The sequence below is a fragment of the Mustela putorius genome, unplaced genomic scaffold, assembly GCF_011764305.1.
Source record: "Mustela putorius furo isolate JIRA1106 unplaced genomic scaffold, ASM1176430v1.1 tig00003834_pilon_pilon_pilon, whole genome shotgun sequence".
Taxonomy (NCBI): Eukaryota; Metazoa; Chordata; class Mammalia; order Carnivora; family Mustelidae; genus Mustela; species Mustela putorius.
The window spans coordinates 51660672-51671263 of record NW_025421987.1 but is presented as its reverse complement, the minus strand read 5'-3'; the positions used below and the strand labels follow the sequence as shown (position 1 = coordinate 51671263).

The 10592-nt window shown below is 36.8% G+C and overlaps 1 pseudogene; it reads left to right on the top strand.

Moving 5' to 3' along the window:
• The first annotated feature begins 3662 nt into the window (after positions 1-3662).
• LOC101691132 lies at positions 3663-10246 on the top strand (annotated as a pseudogene).
• The last annotated feature ends 346 nt before the right edge of the window (positions 10247-10592 follow it).

Sequence of the window (10592 nt, the reverse complement as noted above, 5' to 3'; positions counted from 1 at the left end):
CGGAGAAAGGGGAACCCTCCTACACTGTTGGTGGGAATGCAAGCTGGTGCAGCCACTCTGATATGGGTTTTTTAAAAAAAATTTCTTTACAATTCTTTTTTATTTTTAAAGACCTTATTAAAAGAAAAAATTTTTAGATGAACAAAACTGGAGGAAGGTACAGAGCTTTTCCCCCACCTATCTTGACCCCTGCATTACCTGCATAGCATATCACTGGGTTATATTAGTTATAATTGATGAATCTAAATCAATACATTAAAATCACTCAAAGCCCATAATTTATATTAGGCCTCACTCTTGGTTTGTACATCCTATGGTTTTGGACAAATATATAATATATATCCATAATAATATCATAGTATTTTCACTGCTCTACCTCATTATTCCTTCCCCTTATCCCAAAAACTACTGACCTTTTCACTGTCTTCATAATTTTACATTGTCTATAACGTCAAATATAGTTGACCCTTGAAACACATGGGTTTGAACTCTGCAGGTCCACTGATACATGGATTTTTAAAAATTGATATATTTATTTGAGAGAGAGAGATGGAGATAGCGAGAGAGAGAATGAGCAAGAAAGAGAGGGAGAAGCAGACTCCCCACTGAGCAGGGAGCCCAACTCAGGGCTTGATCCGAGGACCCCAGGATCATGACCTGAGCTGAAGGCAGAGACTTAACCAAGTGAGCTACTCAGGCACTCCATACATGGATTTTTTGGATAAATATAGTATAGTAAATTTATTTTCTCTTATGATTCTCCTAATAATGTTTTCATCAGCTTATTTTAAGAATGTAGTATATAATACATATTACACAAAATATGTATTAATAGACTTATTAGTAAGTATCTGGTCAACAGTAGATTACCAGTAGTTAAGTTTTTAGGGACTCAAAAGTTATACATGGATTTCCAACTGTGCAGAAGGTTGCTGCTCCTAACCCCCCTCATTGTTCAAGGATCAACCATAGTTGGTATCTTAGTATGTACCCTTTCAGACTGGTTTCTTTCACTTAGTAATTTAAGTTTACTTCGTATACATTTAAGGTTACTTCATATATTTTCATCACTCAATAGCTCATTTCTTTTTAGCACTGAATCATACTCCATTGTCTGAATGTCCTATATTTTATAGTCAACAACCTTTTATTGTGATCGACCATAAAATGATTTCTTTTCAGAGATGATTTCGCTAACTCTTGTGTTTTTTCCATCTCTCCTTTTAACTAGCCTGCTCTATTTTTAGTAGAATAAAGATTACTTCTCCATATTTCAAATTCAAAATTCAAATTCCTTACCTTGACATACAAACATTTATGAAATTTTACCTTTTTTTGTTAAAAAAATAGGATACTCTTTATTTTTAAATACCCCTGGGGATAAAAATATATGTTTATAAAAAATAAAAAATTAAAAAAAAAAAAAAAAAAAAAAAAAGATTTTATTTATTTATTTGACAGATGGAGATCACAAGTAGGCGGAGAAGCAGGCTCCCTGCTGAGCAGAGAGCCCGATGCCAGACTCAATCCCAGGACCCTGGGATCATGACCCAAGCCGAAGGCAGAGTCTTTAACCCACTGGGCCACCCAGGTGCCCTATGAAATTTTACCTTTGAACCTCTTTCCTCACTTCAGGATATTCCCCTCCCAACACATTGTATTGTAACCCTCAGCTCTACTGAACTAAACCCCATTTCTTCACCAGGTCTTGCGAATCCTCTCTGTTCATCCTGTTCCCTCCCCTAGGAATGCTCTTCTCCCCATTCCCTATTTGGAAAGCATCTATCTGCACCCCCACAGAGTCTTCTCCATGATGCCTTCCTGACCACCTCATGTGTGCTCTCCCTGTACTTTGCACAGGCTCTTTATAAAAGGCTCCCCAAACATAAATATTTATGAATTTGTAGAGAAGGCTGGGAAACCCTGGGGAGCTGGCAAGGACAAACATTATGAAGGGCCTTGAGGGCAGGTTAAGGACTTGTTGACTTTAATCTAAAGACTCCAGAGGGATTCTTGAAGAATGTCAGTGTGAGGGTAACAAGATCAGATTTGCCTTTTAGAAAGTTCACTGTGGCCATATACTGGCAAGAGGAGCAGGTGGGATGACAAAATGAGACTGGAAGCAGACTATTAGAGTAGGCTAGTTAGGATATGATGGGAGCTGAAAGCATTCAGCGCACACACACACACACACACACACACACAGAAATAGTAGTGGAAATGGAGAAGAAAAGATGGGTTTCAGAAAGACTTAAACGGTTTCTAACCAATGAGTGGTGTGTAGGAGAAAGCAATTCAGTAAGAGAAAGTGAGGCAGATAATAGAATTGATGCCCTTTCCCATTTCTGTTGAGGATCAGGGTGGATAGTGGTACAATTCACTAATGTAGGCATCTGGGAGATAGCTTTTCACGAAACCCATTTTAACAACATTCCATTTTACAAATTAGTCCTTTGTTCTCTGTTGTTTCCCTTTATTTTTACCTTATTACAATTTAAGATTTCTGATTAAATATAAATTAATTTTGAATCTCCTAACTAGTTGTGGTAGTGCTGAAGTAGAAGAATAAGGCATTTCCATATTCTCTTCCTATAGCTGGAATATCAGTGTTCCCTAGTAGGCAGTGCTGTGAGAGAAGGGAGCTGGATGAGCAGGAGAACACACTGTTTAGAGACTTAGCAGAGATTAAGGCAGGGGCAAGTACAGATTTTTTTCCCTCATTGCCTTACCATCTCGTCATGTCTCTGTTGTCCTACTATCCAATTCTTTGATTTCCACTTAATAGATACCCAATAACTATTTCCTTAATATTTCATTTTCATCACAAATTGGCAATTGTAAGCTTTCTTCAATTGATAAAGAAGCTTTAGATCCTTCTACCCATGTGAAACTTTACTAAAAAATAACAACCAGAAAAACAGGTAAACTTTCTCTTTTGACATGGATTTTTTCCTTAACTGAAAAAACTCCACACTGAGATTTGTTTACAAAAGAGTACGTGCTTTTTTGTTCCAATTGTGTATCACCCTAACTTACTTTTGAGTTTGACTCCATTAATGAATCTGTCCATTTAAGACTTTTTGCAAACAAACATTTTCAGAGTATGAATGACATTTACCTTAATAGGAGAAAGTGGGGGATTTGATAACATAAACCAAAACAACAACAACAACAAAAAAAAAAAACCAAAAAAAATTGCCAAATCATTTATATTGATTTAAAAATGCATTCATTTAACAAATATTTACTAAACATTTATTGTGTGCCTAAACACAAAATTAGTGCCCTGAAGGAGCCTGCATTCTAGAGGAGGAAAATCACACAATTAACCAAATAAAAACTACAGTAAAAAATAAGGCAGGAAGGGGAACATTCCTGGTTTATGACTGTTGTATCAGCATAATTATCAATAATGTTCCTTTTTGCTTTCTAATTGTGCCAGGTGGAAAATAAATTACACAGCCAAACTCAACATTGGGGTGTTGGATGGGGAGAGGTTGCAATTTCAGCTAGAGTATCCGAGGAAGGCCTCACAGAGAAAATAACATTTAACTTAAAACCTACAGGAGATGAAGAGAGGAATACTGCAGACATCTCAGGGATGGTTTCCAGGCACAAAGAGCCTGGGTATGAAGTGCATTTATTCCTGGTGTGTCTCAGGAATGAGAAAAAGGGAAACACAGTTGAAGGAGAGGATTGAGGATGACAGTGAAAGTAGATGGGAACTAAGAAGTAAGTGGAGGTTGGGGTGGGCAGATCTAAAGCTTTTTTGAGCACAGCACCCTGAATGAGGTGGAAGCCACTGCAGGATTTTCAGCAAATGAGTAACTGGTTCTGATTTGTATTTTAAGAATATCTTCATGACTGCTGTCTGGGGAACAGACTGTAGAGAAGAAGGGATAAAGGCAATGAAACTAGTTTAAGACTTAGAATCATCCAGACTAGATTTTTTGCTGGCTCACAATAGAGTGGTAGCAGTTGAAGGAATGAGAAATGGTTGGATTCCTGAATATGTGGATATAAGTGAAAGGAGTAAGGAAAACATACTTTGAGTTTAGGTTTGAGCCACTGGAGGAATGGGTTTCTTTTTTCACTGACATGGGAAAAACTAAGATGAGAGAAGGTTTGGTGGCAAATTCAAGATCTTAATATTAGATATATTAAGTTTGAAATATCCATTAGATATCCATGTAGACATCAGAATTGGAGAATCATTAATTATACAACTAATACTAAGAGCCATGACACTAGGTGAAATCATAGAGAACAAGTGAAAATAGAAAAGAAGAGGCATTTAGGGATCAATCCCTATAAAACTTCTATGATTACAGGTTAAGGAGATATGGAAGAATAATAAAAATATATTCAAATAGTAGGATTATAAATATTTTTCTCCTTTTCTTTTCTAAAATTAATAGGCAATACATTTTTTGCATTTTTATAGTTTGATTTATACTCAGTAAAACAATTTTTGGTTGCTCAATGGGTTTTGATAATTTATATAAACTTTTATACTATCATCAAATAAGATAATAGAATGTTTCCATTAGACCCCAAATCCTCTTATGGCCCTTCCTGATCTATTTCCACCCCAACCACATGTAACAATTTTCTGACTTCTATCACCGTAGATGTTTTGCTTTTCCTTGTCATAATGTCTGCAATATACATGATTACATTTTGTTGCACTTACGGTCCTTTGTTCCTATTGACTGTTAGGTAGTGTTCCTTTGTGTGAATAGCACAGGATTGGTTTAACGTTTTTCTTTTTCTTTTCTTCTTTTAAATTTTATTTATTTATTCATCGGAGATAGAGAGAGAGGCAGAGGCAGAGGCAGAAGCAGGCTCCCCAAGGAGCAGGGAGCCCAATGTGGGACTTGATCCCAGGACCCCAGGATCATGACCCAAAATGAAGGTAGACGCTTAACCATCTGAGCCACCCAGGCACCCAGTTTATCATTTTTCTAATGGGCATTTGTGTTGTTTCCAGCTTTAGGCTATTCTGAATAAGACTGGTACGAACATTATTGTATAAGCCTTTTGTGGATGTGTGTTTGCATTTTGTAGGAATATAATTGTTGGACAGAAGGTTGATGTGAGCTAACTTTATTGAAAAACCCAAAAAGTTTTGAAGAACAAAGATATCATTTCACAATCCACATGTAAAATATTTTAAACAAGAAATAGGGCAAATGTTTTATGAAAACAATTAAAACTGAGAATTATATAATTTCAATATTCATTAATATTCTTTATTATAAATCCCTGATCTAAAAATCTTGTCAAAATAGTCTAAGTGGTAGTTTTTGAAGATCTTAACTGGCAGTTTGTAGAAACTGCAGCTTGATAAGTGTTGCTGAGACAGTCTGTGAAAAGACTGTTCATTAATTAAGTATCATATGCAAATTAATTAATAAATTCTTGGCTCAAGCAGAGATGAGAAGGAATTCTCTCAGCTCCTTGGCTTGGGTGGAAAGTTACATTCCTAACGGGAGTAATTACAGGCTGTGCTCTGTACCGGTCTTTCAGCTTCCCTTTTTAAAAATTCCAGCTTCATCCATTTGAATTAAAAGTGTACAGACCTGAAGACTGAGTAATACAGATAGCCAGGAGAATGATCTTCCCCACTGACTTGTGGTAAGAAACACAGATAGAATGTTCTGTTGTTTAAACAGCAGAGGTTGCAGCAGCTTAGGGAAATTAAACAGAAGTCAAGGTGCCAGCCTGTCCTGGTGAGAGACCAGTGTCCCCTCTCAGGAGGAGAATGTGCCTTCAGAGGGCACTTTGTGATGAGCACTGGGTGTTGTATATAAGTGAGGAATCACTGAATTCTACTCCAGAAACCAATACTGCACTGTTAACTACATAAAATTAAAAAAAAAAAATAGGATGTGCCCCCAGATGTATTTGTTTAAACACTTGCCCAATGGTTAGTTTTTCAGTGTTTAAACTTTTTTTTTTTTTAAATGAGGATATAGTTTTCATAAACACCAAAAGTTGGGTATTAATTACCATGAGGTCTTAAACTCTGTACTCTACAGACAACTCAGGAAAAGCCTATCCTTTGTAGTTTAAGTCTCTAGTTAACATTGAATTTCTACCCAGAAACAGAAGGAAAACTGTCAAATCAGGGATTCTCAACTTGGGAATGGTGGTGGTGGCTGGGAGTAAGACTTTCATCTCATGCCCCAGGGTACACTTGTCCTGTCTGGAGATGTTTTTGGTTGCTATAACTTGGGGGCAGATGCTACCGGCATTTTACTCAGATGCCAGGGATGCTGCTAAAAGCCCTACAGTATCCAGGAGAGCCCTACAGTAGAGAGTTATCTAGCTCAAAATGTCAAAACTGCCACTGTTGGGAGACCCTGGGTCAAAATATTTGTGTAGGTGTACCCCTGGGGATAAAAATATATGTTTATAAAAAATAAAAAATTAAAAAAAAATATTTGTGTAGGTCTGAGAAGAGAATATGTTTAAACTAAAATTACAGACCTGGCCTTATTTGCATATTAGGACACTGGGGTTTATAGCCTTTTAACGAAAAGGACCTGGCATACCCTCAAGGGTAAAACTGAAGTAGGAAAAAAAAAAAAAAAACAGGCTTTGATAGGTATGATGAATTCCTGTCTCACATTGAGGTCTTTTATCCATTTTGAGTTTATCTTTGTGTACAGTATAAGGTATGATGAGTTTTGCTTTGGTTTTAAGGATTTGGAAATGAATATTTCAGAGGAAATACTGGGATCTCAGTCAATTTGTAAGGGAAGGGCAAGTTGCTATTTTAACCTAGGGTACGGTACCCTGCTAAAATGGGAGAGAATGTTCTCTGAACCACACTACTAAGTAGCTCTGCCTCATTACTATCCATCATAAGATGTTCTTCTAACATTATAAATCTAAAATGGTTATTGTTGTTCACTCTGTTCATCCCATTGAACTGGAAGCTTAATGAAAGCAGGAACTATGTTGTATATTGTATGACCAGAGCCTGTCATTATAAAAGTTGATATCAGTAACAAAGGCAAAAGAAAAATTTATTGTTTTTTGCCTACAGCCCATTGACAAGTCCTTGAAACAGGCAAAGTGACATTCCTCCATGAACTCAGGTGGTTGATGTTAATACTTTGCTAAGGGCAAAAGCTAATCTTATCCCAATCCACACGATCCTTTAAGTCTACTTTAATGTATAAAAATTCTTTTGTATACTTTTTTTATCTCTAACCCCCAAGATACATGTTGGCAGTCATCCCCCAAGTATATGACCCACTGATATACAATTGAAGGGTCTTATGATTAAGGTTTTATTAGATGGTAATGAGTGACTTTTCCCAACAATAGCTAGCCCTCTCAAGGTCCTAGAAACCTTGCTTCCAAAATTCCTTAGAAACCTAAACTCGCTCCCAACTTGAACATAGATGATGGGCCACTCCTCTTGATCCCAGTGCAGCTCTTTTTGCCCACAGGTCCTGTCCCTGTGCTTTAATAAAACCATTTTTTTTTTTTTTTTTTTTTTTGCACCAAGGATGTCTTAAGAATTCATTCTCAGCCTTTGGCTTCAAACTGATGAGTAAATTAAACATTTATTATTTTTTTTAAAGATTATTTATTTATTTATTTGACAGAGAGAAATCACAAGTAGATGGAGAGGCAGGCAGAGAGAGAGAGAGGGAAGCAGGCTCTCTGCTGAGCAGTGAGCCCGATGCGGGACTCGATCCCAGGACTCCGAGATCATGACCTGAGCCGAAGGCAGCGGCTTAACCCACTGAGCCACCCAGGCACCCAAATTTAACATTTCTATATTGAATTCTCACTACAGTCCATCTACCCTTAATGTCCCAGAATCTTCATCTCTTGTATCATCTAAAGGGAACTTTCCTGAGAAAATCCATAGATTATTTCTTCTTTGTTCTATCAATCTGAATAAGAAAAATTCATCTCAAAAACACTGTTCCTACCTTTGCTTTTGAGCAGGAAAGAACGAAATGGGCCTTTGTGAATGAAGGAAGATATTACCCATGGAGAATAGTATGACCAATTTACCTACAGTGACAAAGAGAAAGATGAAGTAGATGGAAAAGTTTAGTAAGAGAAGAAAGAGAGCTGTGATTCTTTGCACCTCTCAAGTCCCAATAAATAAGAAAAGATTTCCATCTTCAAGTTGCTCAGAGCAGGGAGTCTGATTTAAGATGGCAACATAGGAGGTTCCCGACCTCACCTCTTCCTACATACACACCAAATGTACAGCCATGTATGGAATCCATTCTGAAAGAAATCCAGAAACTGAGTGACCCCGGCACATCAGATGAGTTTAAGCATATATCTGGAACCCTTGCTTGTGGGGTCATTTCCACTTTGTTAGTTACATTGTCATCTCCTCAGATGGCCACTTTGTTCTCCTGGGCTCCTGGGATGGAACCCTTCATCTTTGGGATCTCACAGTGGGTACCACCACACACAGATTTATGGGACATACCAAAGATATGCTGTGTGGCCTTCTCTGACAACCAGCAAATTGTTTCTGGCTCCTGAGATAAAATTATCAGCTGTGGAATACTCTGGGTGTATGCAAATATACCGTCAGAGTAGGTATCCTGTGTCTGGTTTTCACCCAATAGCAGAATGCCATGATTGTCTCCTTTGGCTGGGACAAGCTGGTCAAGGTATCGGATGTGGCAAACTACAAGCTGAAGACCAATCATATCAGCCACATAGGCAACCTGAACACTTGACTTTCTCTCCAGATGGATCCCTCTGCCCTTCTGGAGGGAAGGATTGCCAGGCCATGCTGTGGGATCTCAATGAAGGCAAGCACCTTTATACACTGAGTGTGAGGACATCATCAATGCCCTGTGCTTCAGTCCTAAATGTATACTGGCTCTGTGATGCTACAGGCCCCAGCATCAAGATCTGGGACTTGGAAGGCAAGATCATTGTAGGTGAACTAAAGCAAGAAGTTATCAGTACCAGCAGCAACACAGAGCCACCCCAGTGTACCTTTCTGGCCTTTTCTGCTGATGGCCAGACCTTGCTGGCTATGCATACAACCTGGTTCATGGCAAGTGACCATAGGATGCACCTGCTAGAAATATGGCAGAGCTTTAGGAATAAAACTTGTTTTCTGACTTAAAAAAAAAAAAAAAAGATGCTCACCAAGATCAAAAGAACAATACATGAACAAATTGAAAATTTCAACAAAAAGACTAAAAATATAAGAATGTATCAAACAAAAATCAAAGAGGAATACAATAACTGAACTGAAAAATTCAGTAGAGGGGTTCAAGAGCAGACTAGATAAAGTGGAAAAGATCAATGAATGCAAAGAAAGAACAATGAGAAGCAAAAAGAAGAAAAATACAGTGAAAATAGCTTAACAAATTTATGGGACATCATCAAGCAGACCAATTTTCACATTATAGGAGACTCAGAAGGAGCAGACAGAAAAAAAAGGGCAAAACACTTATTTGAAGAAATAATGGTTGACAATTTCCTTAACCTGAGGGCAAAAAAGAAAATCCAGATCCAGGAATCCCAGGGAGCTCCAAATAAGATAAATTCAAAAACTCACACTAGAATACATTATAATTAAATTGTCAAAAGTTAAAGAGAAGGAGAGAGTATTAAAAGCAACAAGGGAAAAATAACTATTTATAAGGGAACCTGCACAAGATTGTCAGCAGATGTTTTAGCAGAAGATATGAAGACCAGAAGGAATGGTGCAATATATTCAAAGTGCTAAGGGAAAAAACAAAACAAAACAAAAACCTTTCCAACTGAGAATAGTTTACCTGGTAAAATTGTCCTTCAGAATTGAAGGAAATATAAAAAGTTTTTAGACAAGCAAAATCTAAAGGAGTTCATCACTGCTAGACTGGACTTAAAAGAAATGATAAAGAAGTTATTCAACCTAAATAAAAAGGACACTATTTGGTAACAGGAAAAGGTAAAAGTATAAATCTTATTGATAAAGGTAAATATACAATTAAGAATATTCTAATGTTGTAATAGTGTTATGTACATAACTTATAAATCTATTATGAAAGTGAAAGACAAAAGTCAAACTATACCTACAATAATTTGTTAATGGATACAAACATAGAGCTTTATATGGTTAAATGTAAGTTGCTGTCAATTTAAAATAGACTGTTATAAACATATGTTTAATATAAGCTTTATGATAATTGCAAGGTCAACCCTATAATAAACATACAAAAGACAAAATTAAAGAATTCTAAGCATTCTAAGTACAACAGAAAATAATAAGATCTCAGAGGAAGAGAGCAAGAGAAAAAGAACCAAAGGAACTGTAGAACAGCCAGAAAACAATTAACAAAATGACAATAGTAAGCCCCTACCATACCTATCAATAATTACTTTAAATGTAAATGGATGTAATTCTACAAAAAAAAAAAAACAAGAACAACTGCCACCTGAAAGAGATTCACTTCAGCTTTAAGGACACACACACAGATGGAAAAATAAAGAAATGAAGATATTCTATGCAAAAGGAAACCAAAAGAAAGCAGAAAGTAGTTATAACCAAACAAATAGACTTTACGTCAGAGACTTCACTAACAAATCATTCTATAATTATA